The sequence below is a fragment of the Acomys russatus genome, chromosome 11, assembly GCF_903995435.1.
Source record: "Acomys russatus chromosome 11, mAcoRus1.1, whole genome shotgun sequence".
In the NCBI taxonomy this organism is placed as follows: domain Eukaryota; kingdom Metazoa; phylum Chordata; class Mammalia; order Rodentia; family Muridae; genus Acomys; species Acomys russatus.
In genome coordinates this window covers 38,865,339-38,877,719 of record NC_067147.1, presented here as the reverse complement: position 1 = coordinate 38,877,719, position 12,381 = coordinate 38,865,339, and positions in this window count along the sequence as shown.

The following is a 12,381-nucleotide window of genomic DNA, read 5'->3' as shown; positions in this document are numbered from 1 at the left end:
CCACAGGTTGTCCTCTTCTCCCCCATCCCTTTATTCTCACCTGCAGCCAGAGCCTAGTTCATTTCCTGCCCTCCAGAGAGGTCCCCGAACTCACCAGGAAACTGTCCACTACAGCATAAGAGCAAGAAGCCCCTGGTGCCTGACCAGGAAGGATAAAGAAGACTACGAATCAGGGGTAAGGCTTGTCGGAACTGTGGGCAAACCTGTTCTTTGTGACTGTGCTGAGCCCAGTGGTTGCTAGGTTACCTCTTCCCCACAGAACTGTGTTCTCCAGAACACAGACCCAGGACCTTCCCTGCCCCCCCCCCCCCATACAGTCTTTCTCTTTCCTGGGGTGGGGGCGTGGGGGACAGACAGCTCACAGAGGACTTTCTCCCATCCCTTGAAACTCCTCCACTTCTTCTCCAAGCCCTTCTAATGGGGACACACAGAAGAGGGTTAATTACCTGCAGCCAACAGCAGATGGGAGGGAGAAAAGGATTCAGGCTAAACTCGATTCTGGTCTTGCCAGCTTGACACAGCCAGATGCCGTGTGCAGGGCTCTGCCTCTGGGAACTTTGATTCTTGGGATCAGTACTGGGGTAGCAGAGGGGAGGAAGGACTGGTTACCTCTTAGGTAGAGAAGAGACCAATCGCAGGACCTGGAGGGACTCTGTGACTTTACTTGGCGGGATGGCAAGGAGGAAGGATTAGGGTTTTCAGTTAGTTAAGCTGCCTGCTGCATTGCCAGGCATATGAATTCTGTCATTTATTGTGATGTGGCCTCAGACAGTCTACCCAAGGGCTCTGAGCCTCAGTCCCCATCTCTCTGAAATAGAGATGGGGTTCCCATTTATTGTCCCTTGGAAATTGAGTTACCACACACATTAAAGTGCTTAGGACAAAGCTGGGCCTGGTAGCACACACCTTTAATCCCAGCACTCAGGAGGCAGAGGTAGGTGGATTGCTGTGAGTTCGAGGCCAGCCTGGTCTACAAAGTGAGTTCAGGACAGCCAAGGCTACACAGAGAAACCTTGTCTTGAAAAACCAAAAGAAAAAGTGCCTAGAACAGTATGTGGCATTGAGTTTGATCTCAACTATTATGTCTGTGTGAACTGAATGCCCAGCTTGTTCTGAAGAATAAAGGAACTGATGGGAGCGAAGTGCCTAACTATATTCATGCAGAAGATGCTCAAAAAGAGGGGCTAGGGAGGCAGTTTAGTCTGTAAAGTGTTTACCTTGCAAGCATGGGCAGACAGATTTAGGTGGTTCCCTGACACTCCTGGGCCATCAGCCTACTGTGTTGGCTAGGTATCTGTCAATTTGATGCAAGCTTGAGTCATTGGAGAGGAGGGAGCCTCACTTTAACATTAGGCTGTAGGCAATGGGGGAGGGCCCAGCCCATTGTGGGTGGTGCCATCCCTGGCTGCCCAGTTTGAGTTCCTGTCCTGACTTCCTTTGGTGATGAATAGTGGTGTGGAGCAGTGTGTATGTACCCCATACACACCCCTTCCTCCCCAAGTTGCTCTGGTGTTTCATCACAGCACTAGGGCACCTAGCCTATTTGGTGAAAAGAAAAAGTAGATGATGCCTGAAGAATGATATTTAAAATTGCTTTCTGGCTCATGTTCTTCACATGTGCACACATGTTCAGTAGCTGTATACACATGTACACACACAAAAGTGATACTCAAAAGAATGTGTGTTACATAAAATTCATAGCCTATTATTTTTTTTAAGGCAGGGTTTCTCTGGGTGCCCCAGCTTAATTTTTATTATTAAAGGCCTATAATTATTATGATTGTTTTATCTAACCTGCTATCATAAGCAACAAAAGACAGACACCTGATTTTAGGTAAGCCTTATTTTACCTGGGCAGATATTAGCCCCTAAACTACCCTTATCTCCCAGCCCCCATATCCCATGCCAATTGCTCTAGAAATTTCTCTCTGGGCTACTTCCCTCCGTAATTCTATAAATTCTCTCTCTCTCTCTCTCTCTCTCTCTCTCTCTCTCTGTTTTTTGTTTTGTTTTGTTTTGTTTTGTTTGTTTTTGTTTTTGTTTTTGGAGACAGGGTTTCTCTGTGTAGCCTTGGCTGTCCTGGACTCACTTTGTAGACCAGGCTGGCCTCGAACTCACAGCAATCCACTTGCTGCTGCCTCCCAAGTGCTGGGATGAAAGGCATGTGCCCACTGCGCCCGGCCCATAAATACTTTATGTTTTCCATCTGGGCTGCTTTCCTCCATCCATGCTGATCCAGCCATGTGCTTCTTTTCATGCTAACCCATGGCGGCTCCCTTCCTTCTTTCTCCTCCGGTACTTGTCTCTTTCTGTGATCTATCAGTCCCCAAAGCCCTCGAACCTTAGCTCTGCTCCTCACTTCTGCCCTACCCAGGTGTAGGTCTTTCATTCAGTCAATCGGGGATAATTTCTTAGGCAAAGATGACAAACATCATTTTGGGGTACCTGAGCGTCTGCTCATAAAAAAGCAAGCAGAACTCAGGGACCAAAATAATGAACAATCAAATGCAAAGCACCAGACTCGCTGCTGCTGTTTCCAGTCACTAAGTGGGAGTAGGATCTACAGTGGGGTGACATCTTTGTCCACAACTACCTTGCATAACTAATGTGTTTATTTCTCTGAAGTTCAACCTGGGTACAGTAAAGTAGGAACAGGTTTGTCCTTGGTCCGGGGCCTCTTATGGCCTGGGAGGCATGTGGACAGGCTCTGAAAGCCAAGAAGTTTTGAACAAGCTACTGGAAGCAGGCCTAGAAATAAGGCTGCTAGCCTAGGCATGGTGGCGCACGCCTTTAATCCCAGCACTCAGGAGGTAGAGGCAGGCAGATCGATGGGAATTTGAGGCCAGCCTGGTCTATAAAGTGAATCTAGGACACCCAGGGCTACACAGAAACCCTGTCTCAAACAAACAAACAAACAAACGAAAGAAAGAAAGAAAAGAAGACTGCTGCATTTCCAAAACTTCTGGGCTTGCTTTATGTCAGTGTTTTGTGAGGCATCTAGACTCTGTGGGTAGACACTATGGAGCAAGGAGTTTGAAATGGATAAAATAAGTGAACTTCTTTAAGCTCTCCTACTGTTCTGCCCCTCCCTGCGGACAGGAGACTCCAGCCATTGCTCAGGAAATTGGCCTCTGACTTCAAAAGCGTCCCTATTTATGTGGCTCAGAGCATTCTTTGTCTGAGAAACTTTTTATCTGGGCCTGTCTCTGCAGGGTTCAGGTGACCCTTTAGAAAACACCTTGAAAGCCCCTCTTGCATGTTTCTGGGCAGTCTAGTGAGGAGACAAGTCCTACTGTGTTGGAGAAGGAGAAGGAGAAGGAGAAAGGAGGGGGAGGAGAAGGGGGAGGAGGGGGAGGGGGGAGGAGGAGGCAGCTTTCATGACCAGCCCCTCCTGACAGCTTCTAGCACTCTGGGGATTTCCTACCAAGTCTGCTGACACAGCTAAGGAGAAACCCCCACGCCACCTTCCCCACAGTGCCCTTTAATACTTTCATTGTGTGTGTATGCATGGTGCAGCTGGGGTGGAGGATGCCGGGGATAACTTAAGAAATGTCTTTTCTGTCCTTGGGAGGTGGTGGTTTAATTCCAGTACTCAGAAGGCAGAGGCAGGTGGATCTTTTTTGTTTGTTCCTTTTGTTTTTGTTTTTTCGAGACAGGGTTTCTCTGTCCCACAGAGCCCTGGCTGTCTTGAGGTAGATGGATCTTTTTTTTGTGTTTGTTTGTTTGTTTGTTTGGTTTTTTGAGACAAGTTTTCTCTGTGTAGCATGGTTGTCCTGGACTCACTCTGTAGATCAGGCTGGCCTCGAACTCACAGTGATGAGGCAGGTGGATTTTAAGTTTACAGAGGAACTGGAAAACCCTCAGATCCTTCCCCCAGTAGTTTCAGAAAGAGGAGCGAGCTGGGCTGCATAAGGAGACTGACATAGGCCAGCCAGGGCTATACAGAGAGTTCTTGTCTACAATAAATAAATAAGACAGGAAGAGAGGAGAAGAGAGGAGAGAGAGGAGAGGAAAGGGGAGGAGATGAGAGAGAGGATGGGGTGTAGAGGAGAGGTAAGGAAGACAAGTAGAGGAGAGGGGAGAGGAGAAGAGAGGGGAGAGGAGAAGAGAGGGGAGAGGAGAAGAGAGGGGAGAGGAGAAGAGAGGGGAGAGGAGAGGAGAGGAGAGGAGAAGGAGAAGGAGGAGAGGAGAAGGAGAGGAGAAGGAGGAGAGGAGAGGGAGAGGGAGAGAGAGGTCTGCCTACGCGTGCTTTGAGATAAAGCCCTCTACCTCAGTCTCTCAGTAAAAGAGGAATAATATTAGACTTTACAGAAGAGGCAGAACAAGAGAATGACATTTCTAGCTGCGCATGATGGCACACACCTTTAATCCTGGCACTGGGGAGGCAGAGGCAGGTGGATCGCTGTGAGTTCGAGGCCAGCCTAATCTACAAAGTGAGTCTAGGACAGCTAAGGCTACATAGAGAAACCCTGTCTTGAAACAAAGAAACAAACAACGCTTCCCCCCACCCCCAATGAGAGTGACATTTCAAGAGGATGAGCCTAGTCAAATAAATATGAATTCACATTGAAACAGAAGGCACAGGGGTTATTGCACGTCTTCCAGACCATAAAGTCACAGTAAGCTCCCCCATCATGGAAAAACTTTGACAGGCTTCCTGTGTGTCAAGCACCATGGCAACCCTTTCAGATGTTTTATCTCATTTAACCCTTGGGCCAGGGAGATTTACGTGTTGTAAATGTGGGTTTTTTTTTTTTTGTTTTTTTGTTTTGTTTTGTTTTGTTTTGTTTTGTTTTGTTTTGTTTGTTTTTTTGTTTTTTTGTTTTTTAGCATCTGTGGCTTGTTCTTCTATCTTTAATGCGTTGGTTTTCTGATCTCCCCACCCTCTGCTTGGGACTGAACTTGGGGGCTCTGAGGCTCAGCTCTGGGTGCTCAGTCTGCACCACCATACCAACTCTAACAGAATTTTCTGGTAAAGATAAATTTCTAATGTCAATGAATCGTATCCTTAATAGTTTGCCTACCTGAGGCTATGAGACATTCTCCCTGTTCTCTAGAACATTCTCCGGTTTATCTTTGAAATGGGAGTCTTTGGTCATCTGGAGACAGGTTTTGTGTATCACAGGATAAGGGTAAAGAGCTGATTCCCCAGATAAATAGTTATTGAGCTGGGTGTGCTGCTACAAGCCTGTAATTGTAGCGTTTAGGAGGCCGCAGTAGGATTACTTTGAGCTCAAGGTTAGCCTGGCCTACAGAGTGAGACTCTCTGAAGAAGGAACAAAGCTGGCAAGATGGTTCAGCACGTGATGTCACTTGCCACCAAACCTGATGATCTGAGTTCAATCTCCAAGCCCTATAAGGATAAGGAGAGAAGTGACTCCTGCTAGTTATCCTCTGATCTAGACACACACACACAAACACATGCACACACACTCACTCTCACACATATTACACTCTCACACACTCCCTTACAAATAAAATTTAAAAAGCAACAGCAGGCTGGGCGTGGCGGCGTGGCGGCGTGGCGGCGTGGCGCACACCTTTAGCCTCAGCACTCAGGAGGCAGAGGCAGGTGGATCACTGTGAGTTCGAGGCCAGCCTGCTCTACAGGCAAGTCCGGGACAGCCAAGGCTACACAGAGAAACCCTGTTTTGAAAAAACAAAAAACAAAACCAAAAAAAGCAACCACAAAGCATCCTTACTTATGAATCTGCCTCTAAATTTACTGTTTGTTGAACTGCTGCACCCAGGCGCATCCTCTTAATTGCTGTCACTTTCAGGGCATCTTTCCCTCCATCCTTTCCTTCTTCTCTCCCTGCCTCCCTCTTCTCTTTTGTGGCGTGCACAGCATGGCGACCACTGCTGCTTGACAAAGCTCGGGTCGAGATTCTCCAGCATCCTTTTACTTTCGTCTTTGGTGATGTTCACCATGTGTTGTGGGAGGTTTCAGTGCTTTTCCCCTTTGGGGTGTTTTCTGTGGGCTTTGGTAGAGGCGGTGAATCTATGCAATGGTAATTGCTCTAAACAAAATAATCCTTCAGGGGAAAATCTCTGCCACCATGGAACCATAAAGTGTGACAACTCTGCCTATTCCTACGCAGGAATCCCCTTTGTGCCCATCTGTTTGCACCGAGAATAGAGTAGTTAAACATTTCTGCTTCCAGAAACTCTTATGCGCTTATACCTGGTCCCAAGGATGAGCACATGCAATCTAGAGGAACAACCAGCCTTGGCAGCTGATGGCAAGTGTTCAGCTAGTAAGTATAGAATGAAATAGCGCCCACGATTGATTGCCTGGGTACGTGACTTAAGAGGATGAGTGGCAAGATCTAGTGTGCCCCACGAGGAGCAGCTTCTGTTAAGAAGTTAGCCTGGCTTGATCTCCCTCTGCCATATACAGGAGGATACATTGGAGGGATTAGAGTGGTCTGGTATATTGGAAAAAGTATGAGGTATCAGGACCTTCCCTTTGGGGAGTGCGTGAGGAGAACAGGCCTATATTGTAAGACTGAGGCAAGAAGGAAGGCAACTAGGAAACAGCCCAGTGTGTATTATGCCTCATGGCGCAAACCCTGTATCATGCCCCCGAGGAATGGAAATTGCTCTTACGGGTTTGTTTCTTAGGACTCAAAGCCTTGCACCTCCTGACCACAAAGGCTGTGAGCGTGTCGCTGCTCCTGTCCATTTCTCCCTTCTAAGTGCACAGGCACAGCGGAGAGATGAAGTTTATTTTGTGGTTCCAAATAAGTAACTCACAGAAGAGTGGTTTAAAATAGTTCTCCGGGGTGGTGGTGGTGGTGGAGGTGGTGGTATCGGGAGACGGTTCAGTGGACCTCATTGTGATTCTCAGCACCCCTGTTAGTCTGCTCGTGCACACACAGACACCCTCCGCTCATCCACATACATGATACAAAATAAACAGATACCGAAAACTGATTACTCTGAAGTATACAGCATAGAGACTGAAGAATTAGAAATAATTCAGTTCAAGCTGGGCCTAGTGGCGCACGCCTTTAATCCCAGCACTTGGGAGGCAGAGGCAGTTGGATCACTGAGTTTGAGGATGGCCTGGTCTACAATGCTGAGTCCTGGACAGCCAAGGCTACATGGAGAAACCCTGTCTCAACACACACACACACACACACACATACACACACACACACACACACACACACACACACACACACACACACACCAGTTCACTGTGTTTGGTTGGTAAACAAGGTCAAGGTTTTGTCTTCATGACAGATACTCACCAGTGACCTTATCACCAGTGACCTTAGTGAGTAAGTTTGCATGGGGACACCACCTAGCTTTTGAAGGATGCCACCTTAAAGAACTTCCTGTTTTCTCTTCAAGCTGAACTTTGCCCTGGTAGCCGTCTTCTGCATCTCAGCCCAGAGATGCTCTGTCCACGAATCATCTTGGCAACAGTGGAGAATGCAGCATGAGCAGACGGGAGAGGGCTCGGAATACAGCGCAAGGCGGTCTGTCCTGCAGTGTCAGGGGTTTCCAGGCGGGACGTGGGCTGCTATGTCCTGCTTTCAAGTGCACGCTTCTAGCCCATGCTTTTAGTTTTCCTTGTTTTCTCTATGGATTCTATTATTTATCTATTTATTCCTCCTTATCTTCCTCATTCTTTGCCTTTTTGTTGTTGCTGTTCGTCCCCCTTTTGAATTGTTTGTATTTCTTGAGACAGGATCTTACTATGTAGTCCAAATTGACCACAGACTTTTGTTTGTTTGTTTATCAAGGCCAGGGTTGCTGCCCTGGACTCACTCTGTAGACCAGGCCGGCCTCGAACTCACAGAGATCCGCCTGCCTCTGCCTCCCGAGTGCTGAGATTAAGAGGCATGCACCACCATGCCTGGCCCAACTGTTGGCTCTCTTAATTACTAACGCCATCCTGCTCTCTCTGGGTTTACATTTCTAGTTCTTATATTTGTTGAGCAGACTATGCTTATTAATAATTAAGTTAATTGATACTTAGGTGATTTTCAAATGTTTCAATGTTTCATCTCTTTAGGGCCATCAGAGCTTCTTCCCATAAATGTGTCTGATTTTATTGGAAACAAATGGGACCCGAGCACAGCTTTACTTTGACCTATTCAATGAGTAAAACTAAGTATATTTTCATATGGCCGAATGCTGTATGTACTTCTGTGACCTTTGTCGTATCTTCCTAACATGGGTACATAGCTTTAACTACTAGAGAGACAACCTCTCTGTGGTATGAGAGAGATGGTTTTTTCCTGCTCTCCTTTGTATATCTTCTCACTCTGTTCCTGCTGTAAACTCATGTTTTAGGTGTTTTCTTCTGGTTATGCTGTACACTGGTGAAAGAGACCTTACCTGCCTTCAGAACTTGAGCGGGCTTTTTTTTTTTTTTTTTTTTAAGTTTTATTTATTTATTTATTTTCTGCTTGTTTGTTTGTTCATTCAAGACAGGGATTCTCTGTGCAGCCTTGGCTGTCCTGGACTCGTCTTTTAGACCAGACTGGCCTCGAGCTCACAGCGATCTGCCTGCCTCTGCCTCCCGAGTGCTGGGATTAAATACATACACCACCACGCCCAGCTACTTATTTACTATACAGGATTCTGCCTTCACACCAGAAGAGAGCACCAGATCTCATTACAGATGGTTGTGAGCCATGTGATTACTAGGAATTGAACTCAGGACCTTTGGAAGAGTAGTCAGTGCTCTTAACCTCTGAGCCATCTCTCCAGCCCTTATGGGGTTTAGGGGCTTTAACCCATCATGTTTTAGTGGGATTTTTGTCTAACCCCACGAGAGGGTCCACAGAACAGATGAGAAATTCCAGCAGCGATGACACTCGGGTCACCATCCTGTACCTATGTGACTATGGATGCACACTGGTAGCTTCTGGGCCTTTGCTTCCTCGTGTACAAAACAGGGGCAATGGTTCTGCTCATCCCATGGGACTGTTTGATAATTATATAAGATAATTGCCTAAATGATCAGCCAGCACAAGGCCTAGACCACTGTCTATGCAAATGAAGCAGCTGTTGAGAATGGCGGCTACCTTCTGCTGTTCTTCTCTGTGGGTGTGTGGGACGAACTCTTGTACCCACCCACTCCTGTCTCACAGGCTTTATGCTCTATGGTTTGTCTATGGATTCTGGCCAGTGTCACCAAGTTGCTCTCTGATGAGGGCTGGCTGCTCTGAACCTTGAGTCCGTGCCAGACTTTTGGCACCTGCCCCGGCTTTGTCGGTGCCCTGTTATCCTGACCTCTGTGGTAGCCTTTTGATGGAGTTGAGAAGAAAGAGGGAGGTGTGGCTGCCCATCATCCCACCTGTCTCCTCTGGGCTGACCAGCCAGGTCACCTGTCATTTGAGCAGAAGTCTCAGCTCTGGGGCTGACATGTGTGGGCTAGTCTAAATCAACACAGAGAAGGGTCGATGGCATGGAAGAGCAGGCACAGGACACAGGAAGCACCTGGGCTCTTGAGAAAGTCAAAGGTCAGGCACAAACAAGCTTCCTACACACACAGTCCTTTTCAACTAAAACGTCGTTTCTGTGGCCTTCACCCTAGTTCTCTGCTCACATTTTTCTTAGTGCCCGGTGCTCCTCATAATTCCATGCATCTCTTCTGCAAGCATACAAGCTCCAAGAAGGGAAAGGTGACCGGGCAGTGGTGGCACATGACTGTAATCCCAGCACTCAGGAGGCAGAGGCAGGCGGATCTCTGTGAGTTCGAGGCCAGCCTGGTCTACAGAGCGAGAGCCCAGGAACAGCTGGCGCTGTTACACAGAGAAACCATTTCTGGGAGTGGAAGAGGGTGGGAAGAGAAGGGAAAGGCTTCCTTTGTCTTATCACCAAACTCCTTGATATGTGTGGTAGCTCGGTGGGTGTGTTTGCTCACCTGTCAAGCTCCTGGTACAGCACCTGCTGCTCAGTATCATCGAATGAATGTATGAATCAGTTTCAGGTATGTATCTAATCCACTTATCTACCCCACGCTGGATCCTTGCCTAGTTCTCAATGAGCCCACCTAGTCTGAAGTCATTCTGCCCTGCCCAAGCTTGCCTTGTAGTTTGTGGTAATAGCTCTGTTGAGTGCAGAGTTCTTAGTACTCGTTGAAATATGTTTTTCTAGAGACTTTCAGGTAGTCTTGTTCTAGTCACCCACTATATAAGCCATTATTATTATTATTATTATTATTATTATTATTATTATTATTGCTATGCTCATCCTTCAGATACTTGAAATTGATTCTCATGCCTAGCCCCCCTCCAGGATAGTCCCAGAATTATTTATGAGAAACAACATGAAATAGGCTAAGGAGTTTAGAAACGTTAAAGAATCAACGGGCTGGAGAAGTGCCTCAGTGATTAAGAGCACTGGCTGCTCTCCAAGAGATAGTTGAGATCCTAGCACTCACATGGTGGTTCGCAACTGTCTGTACCTCCAGTTCAAAGAGGCCTGGCGCCCTCTTCTGGCCTCCACAAGTGCTGCACGTAGTGGTGCATAGACATCCACGCAGGGGTTCAGTCTGAGGATGAGCGGGAAATAGGGGAGAAGGTAAAGCGAAGCGGAGGCTGATCATAAGGGGCCTTAAGTACCAAGTCTGAGACCAGCTTTAGTTAACCAGGCTTGGAATGGTGTCTTTCTCTTTGATGGCTTCTTCAGATATGGTGGGCTTCATTGGTAGACGTGTACCATACTCTGACATGGCTACTGTTATAGCTTATACCATGTACTGAGTTCTCACTGGCCATGAGCTTTCTGCATGGCCTGGAGGAAGGCCTAGGTCATCTCTGTTGCTCCTGTCTAATGGATGTCCTCTGATCAGTTTTCTCCCAACAGGCCTTGGGCTCTGGCTTGTTTTCGTGGTTGTGATGTTGCTTTCAGAGACATTGGGCAATCCCCACAGGGCGTTCTGTTCTCAACCAGAAACTCTGCAAGGCTTCCCTGGAGTCAGCAGGAAGGCCTTGTTGCTGCTGTAAACAGTTTGTTTGCAAGGACGTGTGTGGTTTTTGTGTGGAAGGTACTTGTGTGGCTTCAGAAGAGAAGCCAGCTCAAACAGACTTGACAGTGGTAGAGTGGCGAGGAATGCTAGATGTCTGAAGAGAAACCCTGTGGAATGACTTAAACATTCGAAATGCTCAAATGGGTGGTAGCCAGTAAGATTGGACCTTCGAAATATGTCTGAGCAAGTGGTTTCCTCTCAGTGGCCCTTGCAACACTGGCTCCTATTGATACTCAGTAGCTGAGCATAGCAGTCCCTTCAAGCTGACCTACAAAGGCTAGCTAGCTTCAGGCTGCACATCCACCAGGAAGCAGGTAGGCAGTGGCTCCAACAGGGCTCTGGACTCTGCCCAACCCAGTCTCCCCACTGATATTCAGAGGGAACAAGAAGCTATTTTGTACCGAGAATGACCCTGGCACTTGTCCTATCTCCTTTGCCAGGCTATCATGGCTTGGGCTTCTCTGTGATGTCCCATGTGCTGCCCTGACAATACCCCCACAGCTTGGGAAATTTATAACAATCAGACATTCATTGACACAGAATGCTGGAGTCGGGAAGTCCAAGATGGAAGGGGCAGCATCTGCTGAGGGCCTTCCAACTCTGTCATACTCCAGGAGAAGGGCAAAGAAAGACAGAGAGCGAGATGAAAGTTGAACTTGATGATACTGACATTAATAATTCATTCATGAGAGCAGAGCCCCAACAGCCTTTTTCTTCTTCTTCTTCTTCTTCTTCTTTTCTTCTTTTGGTTTTTCGAGACAGGGTTTCTCTGTAGACCAGGCTGTCCTAGAACTCACAATGGCCCACCTGCCTCTGCCTCCCACATGCTGGGATTAAAGGCATGGGCCACCATGCCTGGCTCCTAATTGCTTCTTAAAGATCCCCAGCTGACTCATTATGATCATTTCTAGTCCAATCTATTTGTCCACAAATTTCAGGATCTCCTTGTTTTTAATAGCTGACTAGTATTCCATGGTGTAAACGTATCACCAGGGCATTTAGGTTGTTTCCAGGTTCTGGCTATTGTGAATAAGGCTGCTATGAACATGGTTGAGCATATGTCCTTGCTGTGTGGTGGAGCATTTTCTGGGTATATTCCAAGGAGTGGGATAGCTGGGTCTTGAGGAAGCCCTATTCCCAGTTTTCTGAGAAATCGCCAGATAGATTTCCAAAGTGGTTTTACAAGTTTGCATTCCCACCAGCAATGAAGGAGTGTTCCTCTTTCTCCACATCCTTGCCAGCATGTGGTGTCACTTGAGTTTTTAGATCTTAGCCATTCTAATGGGTATAAGATGGAATCTCAGAGTCATTTTTATTTGCATTTCTCTGATGACTAAAGATGTTGAGCATTTCTTTAGGTGTTTCTCAGTTATTCGTTCAGTTAACCC